Raw genomic sequence first — 16,424 nt, 5'->3', positions numbered from 1 at the left:
TGGTGTTGGTCCATAGTTTCCCAAGGAGAGTACTCTTAAGATGACCGTAGTGATATTCAGAGATGAGGTATGTAGGAATTTTTCTAGGATGAGCTCATGAACTGAATTATCAAACTTCACATAAAAGGTGAATGGAGAGCTTCATATGAAAGCTATCATAAACAAAAAAACAGAACTTTTCCTACAGGTGTCTTATACAGCAGAAGATGGTTTAATGAGAAAAAACTTCAAAGATGAGAGGAAAAAAAAAATTGGGGGAGACTGTAGAAAAGAGAGAACTAAAGAAAATAATAACCAGAGAGAAATAAATACATTGCAAACAACAATAAATATGCTAAATCAAAAGTAAACATTTAAGAGCACAGAATTTGTTTTTTTAAGAATCTAAGAAGAAAATGCAAGCCAGCCCTGAGAAGGGTGAAATAGAATGTACACATAGGTTGTCCCACTTGGATCACCAAGAATGGATTCCCCAGAAGAAAGAAGCATTCTGTCATCATAATATATGGAAAGGGTGCTGGGAAGGAAAGACATCAGAAGATCACTGAGATAAATACATAATAATAAATTTTTAAATTATCTAAGAAGATATAAAGATTCAAAAGAAACTAACTTCAAACATGTAAGTCCACAGTTGAGTCAACTATAGGGAAATCGGACAAAACCATGGTCATAGGAAGAGTTTTCAATCAATATACTTCTTTCAATTATCCACAGGTTCAATAAAACACAAATCAGTAAAGAATATGTGAACTGCACAATTAACAAAGGTTATCTTTATTTTTTAAAGAAAGTAAATTTATTTCAGGTTAATGTGAGGGTACAAACAACCAGGTGAAAATATTTGATTTTGTTTGGTAGAGTCCCTCTTGTGGTTGTGTCCCACACTCAAAAGGTGTGCCAAACACCCTACCCCATGCCCATTCAGTGAGAGTATTTCCTCCCCTTCCTATCCTCCGCCCTCATTACCCTTCTCCCCAGCCTGAATTAAAATCAGTTTTTCTCCTAGGTGGGCATGCATTAGATCATCTGCTGGCTTCATATTAGTATTGAGTATGTTGGATAATTGCTTTTCCATTCTTATGACACTTTTCTAAGAAGAATGTGTTTCAACTCCATCCAGGATATTACAAAAGATGTGAAGTTACCATCTTTTTATGGCTGAATAGAATTCCATGGTGTGCATGTACCACAATTTGTCAATCCATTCCTGAGTTGAAGGATATTTACATTGTCTCCATATCTTGGCAATTGTAAATTGAGCTGTGATAAATAATCTAGTGCAAATGTCCTTTTGATAAAATTATTATTTTCTTCTGGGTAAATGCCTACTAATGGGATTGAGGATCAAATGGGAGGTCTAATTTAAGTCCTCTAAGGATTCTCCATATTTCTCTCCAAAGAGGCTGTATTAGTTTGCAGTCCTACCAGCAGTTTAAAAGTGTTCCTCTCTCTCTCAAAAGTGATTTTGAAAAAGCTACATAGCGCTCTAAACCTACAAATTAGAAAATGTATATTTTCTCAGGCACATATAAGAAGCTTCCGAAAAGACTTTCTAAAACTTACCTCCCGTAAACCATATGCCTGACCACAATGCAATGAATTTAGTCATTATCCAAAAGGTAAGTAAAACCTCCCCACATACTTAAAATGCCTCATAGGTCAGGAAAAAAAAAAAGTCATAAAAATTTTAAAATACTTCAAGGTAAACAATAAGGAAAATGTTACATATCATAACTTACATGATTCAAAGAGTGATACACCCTCAGAGAACTCAAACTAGACCTCCCATTTGATCCTGCAATCCCATGACTGGCCATCTACCCAGAAGAAAAATAATCCTTTTACCATACAGACACTTGCACTAGACTATTTATCACAGCTCAATTTACAATCACCAAAATGTGGAAACAGCCTAAATGCCCACCAACCCAGGAACGGATTAACAAGCTGTGGCATATGTATAACATGGAATACTGTTCAGCCATTAAAAATTATGAAGACTTTACATCTTTTGTATTAACCTGGATGGAAGTGGAATGGAATACAATCTTCTTAGTAAAGCATCACAAGAGTCCCATGTACTCAATACTGATATAAGGACAATAAATGACCTAGTACATGGTGGGGAGGGGGAAGAAGGAAGGGGAGAGTAGAGAGAGGGAAAGAAGGAGGGGGGTGGGGAGTCACAATGTGTGACACACTTTTGGGGGGTGAGACACAATTATAAGAGGGACTTTACCTAACAAATGCAATCAGTGTATCCTGATTCTTTGTACCCTCAACGAATCCCCAACCAAAAAAAAAAAAAAAATCTAGGCAGTTCTTAGTAATAAAAACAAAGCTGGGGCATCAGCATACCAGATTTTAGGCTGTACTACATGTAGGTCAAAATGGCATGGTACTGGCACATAAATAGAGACATAGACATTTGGAATTGAATAGAAAACCAGGAAATGAAACTAATATCTCATATCCACCTAATCTTTGATAAACCAAACAAGAACATACCTTGGGGGAAAGACTTCCTATTCAATAAATGGTGCTGGGAGAACTGGATATCCACATGTAAAAGACTGAAACTGGGCCCTCACCTTTCTCTACTCACAAAAATTGACTCAAGATGGATAAAGGACTTAAATATAAGGCATGAAACAATAAAAATCCTCAAAGAAGGCATTGGAAACTGGAAGATATCAGCCTGGGGAAAGACTTCATGAAGAAAACTGGTGTGGCAATTGCAACAACAACAAAAATAAATGGGATTTAATGAAACCGAAAAGCTTCTGTACAACTAAGGAGACAACAACCAAAGCAAATAGACAACCTACCCAATGGGAAAGGATATTTGCATATTTTGAATCAGACAAAAGCTTGATAACTAGGATCTACAGAGAACTCAAATTAATCCACATGAAAAAAGCCAACAAACCCATATACCAATGGGCAAGAGACATGAATAGAACCTTCTCTAAAGAAGACAGATGAGTGGCTAACAAACATATGAAAAAATGCTCATCACTCCTAATTATTAGAGAAATGCAAATCAAAACCACCTTGATATACCATCTAACTCCAGCAAGAATGGCCCACATCACAAAATCTCAAAACTGCAGATGCTGGTGTGGATGTGGAGAGAAAGGAACACTTTTACACTGCTGGTGGGACTGCAAACTAATATTTTTGGAAGGAAGTATGGAGAACCCTCAAAGAACTCAAGCTAGACCTCCCATTTGATCCTGCAATCTCATTACTGGCCATCTACCCAGAAAAAAAAAAAAATCCTTTGATCATAAGAACACTTGCACTAGACTGTTTGTTGCAGCTCAATTTACAATTGCCAAAATGTGGAAACAGCCTAAATGTCCACCAACCTAGGAATGGATTAACAAGCTGTGGTATATGTACACCATGGAATACTATTCAGCCATTTAAAAAACGGAGACTTTACAGCTTTTGTATTAACTTGGATGGAAGTGGAACACATTATGCTTAGTAAAGCATCACAAGAATGGAGAAGCAGGAATCCTATATACGCAATTCTGATATGAGGACAATTAATGGGGGGAAGGGAAGGGGCTAAGCAGAGAGAGGAAGAAGGAGGGAGGGGTAGGAAAAGGAAGAGCAGAGAGAGGGAAGAGGGAGGAGGGTTGGATCTTGGTGTGTGCCACATCTTTTGGGGGCAAGACACGATTATAAGAAGGACTTTACCTAACAAATACAATCAGTGCAACCTCGTTTCTTGTACCCTCAATGAATCCCCAACAACCAATGCATCTTACAAGGGTATATATGGAACTTACTAAATGTAGAATATAAATGTCTTAACACAATAACTAAGAAAATTCCATGGGCAGTGCCTGTGGCTCAGTGAGTAGGGTGCCAACCCCATATACTGAAGGTGGTGGGTTCAAACCCAACCCTGGCCAAACTGCAACAACAACAACAGAAATAGCCAGGCATTGTGGCGGGCACCTGTAATCCCAGCTACTCAGGAGGCTGAGGTAAGAGAATTGCTTAAGCCCAAGAGCTGGAGGTGGCTGTGAGCTGTGACATCACAGAACTCTACAAAGGGCGACAAAGTGAGACTCTGTCTCTAAAAAATAAATAAATAAATAAATATAGTAAAAAAAAAAAGAAAGAAAGAAAATGCCACGAAGGCTATGTTAACCAATTTGATGAAAATATTTCAAATTGTGTATAAAACCAGCACATTGTGCCCCATGACTGCATTAATGTACAGAGTGATGATTTAATAAAAAAGAAAAAAAGAAAAAATCAGTTAATGAATATGAGAAATTTAACATGACTTCTCCCTAATATTAAGTTTTTAACTTATTGTTTTTAATTAAAAGAAATTGGGATATATATGAACAAAATAAAGCAGATTTTTGTGTATTGAAAAAAATTCACTAGAAAAAAAAGAGAATGTGTATATTAAAATGTTTATATTAGAAAACAAAAAGGACTAATCTCACGAGTAGTGATCTAACTTAAGAATGGTGCTATGGTTTAAATGTGTCCCCTAAAGTTCATATTTTGGAGACTTAATCCTAAATGTAAGAATATTGAGAGGTGAAATGTTGAGAGGTGATTCGACCATATGAATCCACCCTCCTGAATGGACTAATGTCATTGCAAGAATAGGCTAATTACAAAAGCAAGCTCTTAACCACTTGCTCTGTGATGCTCTCTTGCCCTTCCACCTTCCTTCCTGGGATGATTCAGCAAAAAGACCCTCACCAGATGCATGTCCCACATCCTGGGACTTTGCAGCCTCCAGAATTTTAAGAAATAAATCTCTGTTCTCTATAAATCACCTAGTCTTGGGTATTTTGGTACAGCTGCACAAAAGGACTATGACAAACAGCCAGTGATGAAAGCTGTTAATAATAATTATAGACACACAGCTAGTCACAAATATTAACTAATGCCTCATAAAAGCTACAGAAATTAGGCATACGGGTAGGTACTCTTATCTTTCTCCTAATTTATATAGAATAGATTCTTTGCTGGTAACCTCATAATTTATTCCCATTCCAACTCACATCTAGTTTCCCTTCTGTGTTTTTTTCTTTTTTTTTTTTAAGCAAACTTTTCATTGGGAATAATTTTAGGGATATAAGTGATCTATACCCCGCATCTACATAAGACATGGAAGTGGAACATTTCCATGAGAAAAAAGAGCAGAGGTACATGGAGGAAGAAGAGGCCGGTATGATAGTCAATTTTATGTGATGACTTGGCTACCCTGTGATGCACAGTTGTTTGGCTAAACACCAGTCTAGATAGTGTGGTGAAGATAATTTTAATATGTGATTAAAATTTCCAATCAGTAAACTTTCAGTAAACCGGATTGCTCTCCATAATATGAGTCAGACTCATCCAATCATTTGAAGGATGTAAGAGCAAAGACAAGTGCCCCGAAGAAAAAAATCTGTATCAAGACTGCAATATAAATACCCTCCTGCTGACCTGTTCTAAAGATTTCAGACTTGCCAGCAATCACATGAGCCAGTTTTTTAAAATAAATGTCTAGATAGATTGATGGATAGAATGTTAGCTCTAGAGATACAGAAAGAGAAGATGAACATACATGTATTGATTCTGTTTCTCTAGGGGATCTTGAGTAGGACCACAGATGTGGCAGAGCCCTGAGGTCCAGTCCAGAGCACTGGAGATGCTGAGCAGATGTACACAACAGGTGTGCGTGACAGAATTCATGGCTTCATGGTCCCCAGACATTTGTTCATGAATGAGTGTGATGAAAATGATGTAAGCCTCATATTTATCAATGAATATCATTCTCCTAAACTCACTAGAGTGAATTTCTGTTGTCTATAGCCCTTACCAATATAGATTTCCTATAGATAGTGATGTCTGACCTGGAATCACCCTTTTAAAATATAACACCAATGATATCATTACTTTACCTAGAATCCTTTAAAGATGCCCTATCAAATATATAAGATAAAAACCTTTACAAATCTTCTCACTCACACTTCCATTTTAATTGCACCAAGCTATTCACACTCACCAATTGCTTCTACACAGATCATTTCCTCTTTCTGGAATGGCTATCAATTTGGAGTTCTCCTTATGCACATGAAAAACTCCATCTCATACTCACTGTAACTTTCTCTAGAATAATTCCTTGAATCTCCAACACTCTCTTCTATGTAGCCCAGAGTACTTTCTTCCATGCATTCACTATGGAATATGTCTTGTTATTACAATCATTAATTTATGTATTTATCAATTCCTCTTTCTATACACACTAGAATATGACCTTATAAGGAATAGAAAATGTATGCTGTCATTTTGTGTGTGTTTTGTAAACCTAAAATTCAACTTGGCACATAATAGTTTGCTAATTCTTTGTTGAATTAATGAATGATTTAATTTCTACAGCAGCACCAGCTTTTGCACATCACAGTTTCTCTTAGTCTGGGCATTTTTATTGACTCGATGGCAACAAAATGCTTGAGCAATGTCATATTATTGCTTACACTATTACTCTGCTCAGCAGCACTCACCAGCAGAAAAAGTCACATCCACAAACTTTTGCAAAGAGAACACAGAGGCAAATAGCTTACTAAATCCATGTTGCTTATGCTAACATACGCTCACAGAAATATATAAAATAATGCTATTGCTTAAAAGCAGTTATGCATTTGGACTCCCGTGAGCTTTCCTCTGATGACTTCTGACTAATGGCCTAGATCAAAGGTTTCAACATCAAGCAAAGCTGAACTAAAAACACATTTCCGTTGCACATGAAGCCACGGCAGTCTTGGAAAATTACTTAACTTCTCCAAGGTTCACTTTCCTCATTTAGAAAACACAGCTTATATGTACACCATGGAATATTATGCAACCCTAAAGAAAGATGGAGACTTTGCCTCCTTCATGTTACATGGATGGAACTGGAAAATGTTCTTCTTAGCAAAGTATCTCAAGAATGGAAGAAAAAGTATCCAATATACACAGCCCTACTTTGAAACTGATTTATAGCTTTCATAGGAATGTTATAACCTAATTATAGCCTTAGAATATGGGAAGGGGGGGTGGAAGGGGGAGGGGAGGGGTGGATGGGGGAGGGAGGGTGATTGGTGGGGTCACTTCTATGGTTTATCCTACAAGGGTACAAGTGAATCTTTCTAAAAGCAGAGTATGAATGTCTTAACTCAATAACTAAGAAAATGACAGAAGGCTACATTAATCAGTTTGATGAGAGTATTTCAAAATGTATATGAAAACATCACACTGTACCCCGTGATTGCATTGATGTACACAGCTATGATTTAATAAAAAATAAAAATAAAGAAAATACAGCTTATAAATACCTACTTTAATAAAATTTAAGTATGTAAAGGAATTATCACAGTATCTGGCATGTAATAAGGTCTAAGTAATCATTAGCCAGACAAACTACCATTGTTGTTGTGTATCAATTAAGGAGAAATTTGTAGACATTAATGCCTGTGAAGAGAAATTTTTGCAGCCCATTGAAGTATCTTTAAAGTTGATATGTGTACTTATTCGCATATGGAAGTTATACCCATTCCTTAACTATGTGTAGAAATAATATACTACTTTCTTAATTCTTATAATATTCTTGATTAGTTGGTGAATGCTCTTATGCTCCCTCTTAACTAATACATTCATGCACAATATTTCAAATCACCTCCTAAAATGTGGGCATCAAGATATAATCATTATCCCTGAGGAAAAGGAATACAGAAAGAGTAAAAGTTCACCAGGCTTTGATCAGCAAAAGTGCTTTGATGTATACTGTAGTATTTTAGAAGCAACGAGCTTGATAAACCTTCTGCTGAGGTGGTCCAGGCATAGTCTTCCCAAATAAATGATTATGATATTTTTTAGCTGCATGATTTGTTAATAAAATTAGAGACTTCAGAATTATCTTAATCTCCTCACTACCAGTATCATCCTATGGTCATTAAGTGTCTTTGTAATGTTAAACTAAAATAGGAATTAACTTGATTACTATGTTTGTAGTATCCACTTTATCTTTTCCTTTTAAAATAGATAATGTCAAAAGAGCACGCTGTAAATAATTATTACATGAAACATTAACACATGCTTCTCTCAAAGAAACAGACAAACATAACTAATTCCTTCCCCAAAAGAGGTTTTTTATGAATGACTTAAGCAAATTCAAAGCAACCTGAAATCAAGTAACCACTATATCAAAGGCGAATGATGCTTACCATTTTTCTTTCTGCCCATTAAGGCATTAACCTGGGTGTCGCATGGCCAATGACTAACATATCCTCTTCTCATTCTTTTTCTTTCTTTCTTTCTTTTTTTTTTTGAGACGGAGCCTCAAGCTATCCCCCTGGGTAGAGTGCCCTGGCATCACACTCACAGCAAGCTCCAACTCCTGGGCTCAAGCAAGTCTCCTGCCTCAGCCTCCCAGGTAGCTGGGACTACAGGTGCCCGCCACAACGCCTGGCCATTTTTTGGTTGCAGCCATCATTGTTGTTTGGCAGGCCCGGGCTGGGGATTCGAACCCGCCACCTTAGGTGTATGTGGCTGGCGCCTTAGCTGCTTGAGCCACAGGCACCGAGCCCTCATTCTTTTTCTTTAGCTCCCTTTCCATCAACTTTGCTTGATGTGGAAACCTTTGATCTAGGCCATTAGTTAAAGTTTGTTTCAAAATACACTCTCCATATGGAAGGAACACACAAAAAGGCTGAAAATCTAACTGCTACATCTTTCTAAATATCCAGATGACCTGAGAAGGAAGATACAGAGAGCAAGAATAATGAAGCTCTTTTATTTAGTACTTTAGGATTTAGTACAGAAAGAATTATAATTATATTTGTTAACATCAGTAATACATGCAATAATCCCATGAGACAGATTTAAAAAGTAAGTAGATGAAATAACTACTGCTTAGAAAAATGAAGTCATTTGTCCAAATTTACACATATAATAAATAGCAGAGCCAGGATTTAAAGCTAAATAGGTCTGGTTCTAAATCTCAAGCTCATTCCAATATGACATATTGGCTCCCTTTTAGAAATCCATTGATCCCTGTGACTGATATTTCTGAAAAATATCTTTCAATCCTGAGGAACTGGAAATGTACAGTAATTTGAAGTAAATAAAACCATACTCCAACCATTCAATGTCTTAACATAAGCCAAAAATAATCCAAATGTAAAACATGTGCTAGGTTGTTTTTAAGAATGCAAGAAATACATTGACACTCCCATCTATGATCAGTAATAGTATTTATGATACATATATCAAGTGCAACTATGTTAAAAACTTATGTCTCTTTGTGAATATTAACCATTAAAAAACAAACAAAAATATCATCTCCAATGTCAGTGCCTGCTAATATGTCCATTATCATTCAACAAACATTAATAATACAATATATGCTGAGTTCTGTGCTAAATTCAGGAGATATATAGGAAAGCAAAACAATACATGGTTTCTGCTATTAGTGAACTTATAGGCCAATAGAGGAAAGTGTTTAGTAATTAAACAAATCTATGATTGTAATTATGACTAGTGCCATAAAAGAAATTCGGTGATGCTGTGAGAATGGGTCAGAAGTTGTGGCTATGGGTGACTAAGCTGCGATCTGAAGGAAGAGTACCAGTTACTGAGTAAGGAGGAGACAGGAGAGTTTTCCAGACAGAAAAAGAGCAAATGTGAAGACCCAGTCCTGGGAGGGAAGGAGCTTGGTGAGGGTGCAGGTGTAAAGGAAGGCTAATCAATGAAGCTTTAAATAAAAGTGACAGTAGGCGCAGGGAAGGTTGGAGAATGAGATGAGCCAGACCACTCAAGACTTTGTAACCTACGGGGAAGTCTTTATTTTTAAATCTTAAGATAATTGAAAACCACTGAAGGGTTTTAGGAAGGAGAAGGACATAATATAGGTTGCATTTTAGAAAGAGTTCTGGCTGCAATATGCAAAAGGAATTGGAGAGGTTCCAGAGATAAAGCAGGCAGTCAGTAAGAAGGCCATTTGTATGGTCTGTCTTAGGCAATAGGTCATGGTAACTGGAACTAAGATGGTGGTAATAGAACAATACTTAAAAGGTGTTTAGGAGGCCTTTAGGAGGTGCTAGATCAAATGTGAGGTAAGAAAACAGAAAACATCATAAATTTCTGGTCTAAGAACTTAGTAGGTGTCCTTTCTAGGATAAAGGAACTGAAAAAGGACCACTGGAGCAGATTAAAGTACTAGTTTGTCTGTTGAGATTCAGACACAGAAGAAGAGAAGAGGTCCACTGGACAGCTGGACATATGAGTCTTCATCTCTAAGGAAAGAATAAATGAGCTGTGATTTCTTGGGAAAACTATGGAAAGCTAGAAAAATGGTTTTTAGCATGTGTTTTGGAATTAAGCCTTTCAAATCAAGAATCTTTTGGTCATCTATTTCATATAAAATGAATTCTATTACAATAGAATGTCTATAAGTTGACCACCCAAGGGACTGTAACAAACTGGTCAACATATAGAGGTGGTCAACAAAAGGAACTAAGTCTACTACACTGAAGGGACATAGGGTACCTGTCCAGTCTATGAAAATTAGGGCAACCTAATGAAGTGGTTAATGTTGGGAAGTGGTCAAGTATGGAAATTGTACTGTATTTGCTAGTCGGTTTTGCAAGGTCAACAATCCTAGAAAGAGCACTACACACCTCATTGCCAAATCTCATAATAGTTACCTTCAAAGTTCTCTCCTTAGGAAGCTACACACCACAGATGCCAGCACCTAGTCCACCTACCAAAAGACTTTTTCTAGGATGAGTTCATGAACTTAATTGTCCAACCTTGTATGACAAGAGCTCTGATGATCATTCTAGAAAAAGAGGTCCAAAATGCCTTTGAAGGGTGGACTAGATATGCTGGTGTCAGTGCACAACTTCCCAAAGGCAATATTTCAAAGGTGACTGTAGTGATATTCAGCAGTGAGGTATGTAGCACTGTTCCTAGAATGAGTTCATGAACTGTACTGTCCCAACTCACATAAATGGGCTCCTTGGGGTGGATGTGGTTCAGGTCTCATATGTCATTCTGCTCAGTCCCCTCCATTGCCTTGAGATAAAATCCATTATTAGTGTCCATGTTAACTTTAGATTATAAATAGCTCAACTTGGTTTTTTCCTAAAAAGTCAGCTGAAGAATAAAGGGGTACATAAAATATTTTCTAAATTAGGAGGAGTTTTTCAAATTACGATTAAAGGAAACTTTTGAATTTAAGTGCCAGTCATCAAACATCATGTATTTTCCTCATTCATTTCAGGGATGTTGGGATAACCTAAGACCTAACATACAGTGATCATCAAATATAAAATATTATCCAGATATAATTCATGATATTTAAAAATGACTGGGCTATATTAAGCTTTCTTTTGCCATTAACCTTTTGAGTATCTATTATGCAGGGATAATTACAAGATTACCCCTGTTATTTCCAATATTCAAAAGCAGCAAAATTTGGGTAGGAAAAAATGGAAAATTTTCTGTTAGATACTCCTCCAGATTAGGAAAAAAGAAAAAGCAATTGAGAGTATTGAATCATTTTGGTTTATATAAGGTTCTCACTAGTTCTCAAAGGCCTCAGAGGAAAGGTAGTTATGGGCATTCAAGCTTAAGGAAACCAATTTTTAAAATCCTAAGTATTATCCATATAATAAGACGATCTTTCCACAAACCTCCAGGGCAAAGAAGGATTTCAAATACACCATTTTAAATTAATTATGCATGTTCTTAGATGCTATCCTGTACTCATTTTATCACCACAGAACATTATTTATATATACTTGTAGGCTGATGACCCCTGAGATATTCCATGAATTCACATAAACACCAAGAATTATCCATAGTCATTGAAAGGTTACGTCACATGTTATTTTAAAGCCATGTCAGCCATTTTCTTTAACCCATATCAGATGCCATAGACTGCAGTTAGACATTCAGCTTCATCAATTCCTCCACCTTCACATCTGCTGTGGTTTCACAACTCTCACTCATTCAAATAATATGTAATGAGCTAGCCAATATTTAAATAATTCATTTAATATTTTTGGCTTTTTGTTTTTTGCACATATGATGACATAGCCTTACATGAGATTTGGAAACTAAAATGGTAAATAATACATAGCCCCTAAACTCAAACAGAAATAGATGATGAACAAAGAACCACAAATCCTGTGCATATACACCATGTAATAGGTGTTTAAAAAATGTAAGTGGGATGCTATTAGGTTGAGATAGCTCTAGTGCCTCGGGTTCTTACCTAAGCAAACTGCAGCCCAATATAAATAGCAAGATGAAACTTAAGCTTACCCACTCTGAAATCATCTGCTACCCTCTACATAGATACTTCACCAATGAGAAACCACCAATTAACCTCTAACTAGGAACTTAACACTTTAATCAATCAAATCTATTGTCTTTTCTTGATTCCATGACCACACCCCCCATTCCCAGAGGTCTGGTGCTACCTGATTCACAGTCACTATCTGCTCAAATAAGCTCATTCACATTTTAAGATGCCTAAATTTATCTTTTAATAAGGGATTGCACAAGGTCACCCCGAATGAAGACGTGTTCCTCTCCACTTGGGGAGTGAGGCATGGTCTGAGTCTAAAGGATAAGTTTAGTTTGCACAAATCTTAAGCAGGGAATAATATGTTCAGATTTTCATGTGAAACAGAGTGTGTCAGTGGTGTGGAAGAAAACTGGAGCAGAGTGGGGACAGGAGGGAACATCACCATCGTGGGAGAAAAAACAGTCAGGGAAATCACAGTCAGCAGAAGGGGAAAGGAAATACAAATTTGAGCTGGAACCATCATAACAGAAGAGTCTGTTTAATATGTTAATCTAGTCCACTGAAGAAGCAGGATCTGTATGTTAATGGCTTGGCCGAGGCTGGCATTCATCCCTCCTTAAGAAGTATTACATTCCAGGGGCTCAGGGCACCGAGCTTAGAAGAAAAGAAAGAAACAGGCAAACTCATGACAAAGCATCTGTGCTTCGTGTCTTTTCAAATACAAGGCCCGCTTTTGTATGAATGAGATTATTCTGCCTGGCAAATGCTTACCCAGGCAGGCAACACTGCCAGCACCACAGACCCAGGCTTGGTGGAAGCTGCCATCAAAATGTAAAACACCTGTGGCATCACACCCACCCTGAATACCAAAGCAGTCCTTTGTAGAGAAGGGAGTAGCTGTTTGGGAATAAATGCTTTCAGGTGGATTCATACAGCGTAGAAAATGAGCTGCATTTGCCAGCTCAAGAAACACACTGCCATATCCTGACAGCTGTAGGCTCCAGCAGGGACTTAGCAAGGCTTTCAAAGCACCATTATGTTTTTGATGTTTCTTTCTCTCCAGCTAGACAATGAGCTGTTGGAGGTGAGGCACTATGTCTTGCCTGCATATACAACACTGGTACCTAGCACCAAGCTAAAGAAATCAGTGTCAAAGACCACTCATCACACCAATATTTTATTGCCCCTTTTTCATAGCTGGGGGAGTATTAACAATATGCTTCACTATCTATACAATATTTCTCTAGTTATACTTAAGAACACATGGAATATTATATTATTACATAATAAATTATGTAATTGTTTATGCTATAGCAATGTCCATTAAATATTTTCTATAATATTATTTTGCTGGGTCAGTAGAATAGCATGTACTTATTAATAATTTTTCATTATGGTTGTATTTTTGTTCCACTTTCCAAAAGCTCCATTTTGGTACCCACAATACTACAGGGGATATAAGTTCTTTTACAACTACTTATTAATCAAGTAATAATTATAATGCTTTTAGGAAAATCAATTATTATAATTCTAAACCAAGGAGTCACATCTATTTTGGAAAAAAAAAAAAAAAAAAACAGAAGCATGCAAAATAAAAAAGCGTTCATAACTCCATCAACCAGAGATAGTTTGTCTTAATATTTTGCTGTATCTTTTCACGTATTTTAATGAAATATAAATATAAATTTTCAAGTAAGGGGCTTCAGATGGCTGACTAGAGGCACCTGGCACTTACCTCTTCCACAAAGAAGAATGAAAAGCAAGCAAATAATCATACTTTGAATAGATTACCTGTGAGAGAATGCTCATAGTTCAACAGAGAAGTGACAGGAAAATGCCTAAGGGAAAGAAGGTGAGGGAACCCTGGCAGCTTGGCCAGGATCACCTGGGAGCCAAAAGGCTCCTCAATGCATGCAAAGGGCAAGTGAGTGTCCCTGGAGGTCCACATTCCCATCCTGTACTCCTAAAATCCTACCTGTGAGAAAGCCCCTCAACTCATGCAGCACCAGAGGCTAACATATGGAGCTGCCTGGGGACCATGCAATGGCATTGCTCCAGAGAGGGAGCTCGTGCTGTAACCCACAGACCCTCCAAGTCTAAGCAAATACAGCAAGACACTATATGGAGAAGGCAATCCCCCACAGTCTATACCTTACTCTGAGGTCCAACAAACCCTGCATCTCCACATCCCTGAGCCCCGTGGCCATCTTACCCAAAGCTAGGTACTGCTGCACCTGCTGTTGCTAGGGTTCAATCACAAGCCATTGGGAATTACCCTGAACACCCAATAGCAGAGCAGCCATAAAGAAAGACTATCTTACTTATAGCCACAAACCTGGGGCTAAAGTATGTACTCCCCAGCCACCTGTTCATGGCTTTTGCCAGTGAAAGTAACCCCACCCTCTTCAGCTGTAGACTGCAGTTAGTTACTGCCACTCTCCAAGCACTCTACTGGGGCTTGGGGGTCATCCCACCCCTGCCTACCACAACCAGGCCCCACATATACCACCAGGGTTCCAAGGACAGGCCTGCCTACCATGGTTTCATCTTCCATCTTTCCAGAGCCCAAGAACACTGTCCAAGGGCCCAGAGATCTCCCTGCCCTACCTTCCATGGTTGGTACATGTGCACTCCTATAGGTCTAAGAATGGGCCCACCCAACCTGCCGATACCCCCTCACCTGCGACCCATCCACATGAACCTGTGGCCCTGGGGACTGACCCACCTAGCCCATCACAGGCCCTATCAACATCATCAGGTACCAATTCAGAGACAAGATTTTCTCACCCTTGCTGCTACCATCATCTATGCCATACTCACTGCCCCTGGGCCCCAGGATCCACCCACACATCCAGCCCACCTCTACCACTGCTGGAACCCAAATAAGCCAACTAGAGGCTCCTCTAATACCAGGGCCATTTTTCATTGCCCTGGGGGGTAAGAACAGGCATGCTTGACCAGCCACTGGCCTACCCAATGTCCTCATCCCCAGCAAAATTTCAACACAGCCTCTACTAATGACCATATGTTAAGCCACTAAGAAAATCACAGACACTACTTATACTGTCAGCCAGAGAAATAATACAGAGACTATGCTACTGCATGTACCTAGAAACAAAGCCAAACTCCCCTGCCCAACCAACACCATAAACACATCTTAAGGTAAAATTCCTCTTGTATTTATGAAAGCAAATTCAAAACACTAGAAGAAGCAATTGTTACACCAGATGCACGGATATCAACATAAGGACATTTTAATTGGAATTCCAACATTTTAATTGGAATCTGTTGCTGGAGAATTATAGTGTTGTTTTGGAGGTATCATATTTTCTTGACTTTTCATGTTTCTTTATGTCCTTATGTTGATATCTGTGCATCTGGTATAACAATTACTTCTAACAAGAAAGTGAACTTTCTTATTGGAGGCTAATGCAGAGGAGGACTTTAAATAAAAGCCAATGCTCATTTATCATTCTAAAAATCATAGGTTCCTTAAGACTGATACTAAATTAACCTCTGCCTGTGTTCTAGAAATGGAAACAACAAAGCCTGGATGACAGCACATCTGTTCACAGAATGGTTTACTGAATACTTTAAGCCAACTATTGAGATCTACTGTTCAGAAAGAAAAGATTCCTTTCAAAATATTTTAGTTCATTGAAAATGCACCTGGTTACCCAAAGGCTCTGATGAGAATGTATAAGGAGATTAATGATGTTTTCATGCCTGTTAACACAACTTCCATTCTGCAGCCTTCTTGGAAAAAGTTGATCCCAGCCCTCATGGATGACTTTGAAATGTCCAAGACTTCAGTGAAAGAAATAACTGCAGATGTGGTAGAAACAGCAGGAAAAATAAAGTTACAAGTGGAGCCTAAAAACGTTACTGCATTGATGCACTCTTATGATAATACATGAATAGATAAGGAGTTGCTTCTTAAGGATGAGAAAAGAAAGTGGCTTCTTGAGGTAAAATCTACTCCTCCTGAAGATGCTGTGTACATTATTTAAATAACAAAGGATTTAGGATTTAGAATATTATACAACTTAGTTGATGAAGCAGCAGTAGCATTTGAGAGGATCGACTCCAATTTTGAAAG

General features: G+C 37.8%; 1 pseudogene; it reads left to right on the top strand.

Annotated features, from left to right (window-relative positions):
* Positions 1-5,154: 5,154 nt before the first annotated feature.
* The window catches only part of LOC100966737, a 39,641-nt pseudogene continuing 28,371 nt past the window's right edge, over positions 5,155-16,424 (top strand).

Source organism: Otolemur garnettii, unplaced genomic scaffold, assembly GCF_000181295.1.
Source record: "Otolemur garnettii isolate 467f Iridium unplaced genomic scaffold, OtoGar3 scaffold00010, whole genome shotgun sequence".
Classification (NCBI taxonomy): Eukaryota; Metazoa; Chordata; class Mammalia; order Primates; family Galagidae; genus Otolemur; species Otolemur garnettii.
Note: the sequence above shows the minus strand (reverse complement) of the source record. Positions and strands in the feature narration are given on the sequence as shown.